Genomic DNA, 4,687 nt, shown 5'->3' on the forward strand with positions numbered 1-4,687 from the left:
GAATGAATAAAGTGTGGAATTTTAAATTAATTCATAAATTCCATTAATGAATGGAAATGAAAATTTTGGTAAATAAAATCAAATGAAATTTAAACGAAACGAAATTCAAATGAAATTCAAACGTGAATTAAAGTGAAATTTGATCCAAATAATTAAATTATTATAATTAATTTGTTAATGATGTAATTAACATTTAATGTCTTGAAGAACAATTATCAAATTAAATATGTTTAATTTTGTTAATTGTCATTGTAACATGATATTATTGCTATCAATTTATTAGCAAGAAAATCATGTAATTAGGGATGGCAATAGGGCGGTTCGGGGCGGGGAATGCAATTACCATCTCTGCCCCGTTTTAATTTCGGGGATTTTTTTAATACCATCCCCGCCCCGTTAGGTTTTTTTTCGGTTTCGGGGAATCCCACGGGGCACCGTTAATAATTTTTATTTTAAAAAAATAAATAAATATTGTTCAATAAAATTATATAAACCATTTTTTTAATATAATATATATGGTAATATATTAAAATTTTATATTATTATAAAAAATAATTTTAATACTTTTATAAAATATAGTAAATAAATAAATATATTATTAATTTAATATATTTAATTATGTTTATGGTATTCGGGGCAGAATCGGGGTGAAAACGGGGTGAAATCGGGGCGGGGAACACAAATACCATCTCCGCCCCATCCTCGTTCGGTTTCGGGGAAAAACTGTCCCAAACGGGGCAATTCGGTTCGATTTTCACGGGGCGGTTTCAAATTGTCATCCCTACATGTAACGTGTATTTTCTATCGAAGAGAAAATACAAAGGGCAATGAAGAGACAATCAAGGTCAGCCGTTGGATCAAAGATTAATGGTTGATTTTATTTTTATGAAAGTTTAACTTTTCAACAATATAAAACCTCTCATCTCTAATCTCAAACTTTACATTATCTTATATTTTTTCTCACACTATAATTCCAAAAGTCTTCTTCTTATTTTTTGAGTGTTCTTCGAGTTCTTCGCTCGATATTTTCCGTTGAAACCCGGTGATAGTTCAGGTACGCTGATCAAGTTCGACGAGTAGTGATTTAAGTGCAGAATCACTACTGGATTCGTTGTACCCTGTGAGACAGCCATCTACGATAAGCTCCAGCACAAACGGGAGATGATGAAACTGTTTTAAGGGAAATGTGTCTAACACATGTCTCGAATCAACATATTATCTGGTGATTTTGTTCTTATAATATTGTATTTATTTAATTTATTTGTAACATCATTTTATATATATTTTCTGTTATTTCAAGACATTACTTCTAACATAAAGGATCTTGCTTGGCTTAGTCACTCCGAACTAACAATAATGTTAATCGATTTTAAAAATTAGGATAGTAGGATAAAACAGGCTTGGGTCAATTCGACCTAAGGCATATTGGATTAACCATTGGAGGTCTTGGAGGTCTCGGAAAAGGCCCAATCGGTTTGAGTTCTAAACCTTATTTAGAATTAGAACTAGTTTAAGGATGGGCAAGTTTCCAAGATAAAAAATATGGTTTTGATACATAGGTGGTACATGTTATCGTGCTCCAAAATTCATTCTTTTGGCCCATGAAATATTATAATCTATTGTTTGCATTAATAAAGGCATATTAATTTATTTACATAATTGTTTTGATAAATGTGAAAAACAAATTATTGATATACTAAAAAAAAGTATCATGTATGGACAGATTAAAACAAAAAATAATAATAAATAAATAAATATATATATATTTTGAACAACCTTATATACCCACACATAGGGATGACAATGGGCGGTTCGGGGCGGAGAATACAATTACCATCCCCGCCCCGTTTTAATTTCGGGGATTTTTTTAATACCATCCCCGCCCCGTTCGGTTTTTTTCGGTTTCGAGGAATCCCGTGGGGCACCGTTAATAATTTTTATTTAAAATAAATAAATAAATATTATACAATAAAATTATATAAACCAATTTTTTAATATAATATATATTGTAATATATTAAAATTTTATATTATTATAAAGAAATAATTTTAATATTTTATAAAATATCGTAAATAAATAAATATATTGATAATTTAATATATTTAATTATGTTTATGGTATTCAGGGCATAATCGGGGTGAAAACGGGGTGAAATCAGGGCGGGTCAGGGCGGGGGACACAAATACCATCCCCGCCCCATCCTAGTTCGGTTTCGGGGAAAAACCGTCCCAAACGGGATAATTCGATTCGGTGGGCGATTTTAAATTTCCATCCCTACCCACACACATATCAAATGTTAGTTCAAATAAAAAATAAAAAAAACTTTTGTCAGCATTTATATATTTACAACAACATTTATTAATTTTTTTTATATATAGACAACCTTATTTAACTACACAAAATTTTAATATTTTTTATGTTTTATTTTTTAACTTTATAAATATTTTTTTTAATATTAACTTTTAAAATTAAATTTGACATAAATTTTAATAACACAAAAATATAATTGTTATTTTTTTATAATATAATTATTAAATTTTATAACATTAAATATTTTTATTAAGATGTTTTAAATTAGGAACTACTTCCAGCCCAATTCCTCTTCTCTATGAAATTACTTTCCACTCAATTCTTTTTTTCTCTCTGAGTAAATATTAACCACTTCAATCCAATTCATTTTTTCTCATGGTAAACATTATCACTCTCGCGCCCGTTCTTTCTCCTATCCAAATTGTAGGTTTCCTTCTCTATAATTTGCATGTGGTAGAGCTTACTTTTTATTCATCTCTTTCATAGATGCGCAACGATACAACTCATTGTATACTTCAGCTTTCACAGAAAAGGTATGTGATTCTTCTTCACGGCTAGTTTACATCTGTCTCTGAATGCATATTTATATCTTTACACTAAATATTTTTTAATTAATCTTTAGGACATTAATTTTTGGTTTCTTTTGCTTTATTTTTTTTTGTTCAGTTTATATTTTTTCAGGTTTTTTTTTCTGTTTTTTAAACAATTATATTTTCGATTTTTTACAGTTATCATTTAAATATTTTAATCATTATTTTCAAATTTAAACCAAAATTCTAAATACATAAAATATACTAAATATTGAGATACAAAATTTTTAAGCAAAAATATAAAACCATAAAAATACATTGTAAAGTTGTGTTCATTTATTGCATATACACGATTATGTTTGGTACCTAAGATAATAATGTAGATATTGCATAGGAAAAAAGCTCACTTAGACGTATGTACTTGTACAACTAGCTCACTTAAACGTATGTACTAATAAAAAGTCATTTAAACGTATATACTATCAAAAATTGGCTCATTTAACCTCTTTTATTAACCATGGTTAACTTTTATTTTTAAATTTATATATTTATTAATTAAATATTAATATATTTTCTCTCTCTTTCCTTTTCATTTATTATTTCATTTATTATTAATAAATGAACCTTTATTTTTTCTTTTTTATAATTTTTTATTATTTCTATATGAGTATTTTTGATTGATTGTTTTTATTTTATTTTTTATATATATGAGCATTCATTATTAATTATTTTAACTCTATATTTTTTCTTTTTTTTATATTCACATTAATTATTAATTATTTTAAAATTGTTTAATCCCAATAATTGAATATAACAGTAAAAATTCTTTCAGTAATAAAAATCTTTCAACATAAAAATAAATTAATTAAGAATTAAGAATTGAATAATAATAAAAACTCATTCATCAAACACTGAGTAATAATCAAATATTAGACAAAACAATTCATTACTACTAATATAAGCAGTGAATAAAAATTAAATAAAAAAGTATTAATTTCATTTTTATTTATATAAGAAAAAACCTTTTTTAATTTTTATTATATTAAATTAAATAAAAAAACCTTCAAAAAAATATTACAGTAAAACATAAAATTTATAAATAAGTTATTAATTTAAAAAAAAATTGAGAATTTAAGAAATATAAAAAATAAAAATTAATAAAAAAAGAAGATAAAATATAAAAGAGAAATTAATATTAAAATAATAAAAAATTTAAGAATAAAATAAATTATCTAGTTTAATTAATGAAAAAGAAGGAGAGAGAAAATATATTAATATTTAATTAATAAATATATAAATTTAAAAATAAAAAGTAACCATGGTTATTAAAAGAGGCTAAATGAGCCAATTTTTTATAGTACATATGTTTAAATGACATTTTATTAGTACATACGTCTAAGTGAGCTAGTTGTACAAGTACATACGTCTAAGTGAGCTTTTTTCCTATTGCATAATTATATATACATTAAATTAAATTGAGTGTTTAGTTAGATAATTTTTATATCTACAGTAATATTTAAGTATTATTTATACATTAAATGGGGTATAAGGTTGTACCTACTATAACCTGTTACAAAAATTATATAAACTTTTATAAAATTAAATTCCTTTTTAACCCTATCATTTTACTAAATTATAATTTATTTATTATATTTTAAAATATAATAATAATAAATTATAACTAAATATTTATATATATTTAATTAGGTTTAATTTTACAATTTTAATAATAATAATAATAATAAATACTTAAATACTTAATTACTTATTTTGTATTTTATTGTTAAATTTATATATATATTTTTTTAAATAAAAATTATATTAAAAAAATATTAAATGAGACAATT

This window comes from Impatiens glandulifera, chromosome 1, assembly GCF_907164915.1.
Source record: "Impatiens glandulifera chromosome 1, dImpGla2.1, whole genome shotgun sequence".
NCBI lineage: Eukaryota > Viridiplantae > Streptophyta > Magnoliopsida > Ericales > Balsaminaceae > Impatiens > Impatiens glandulifera.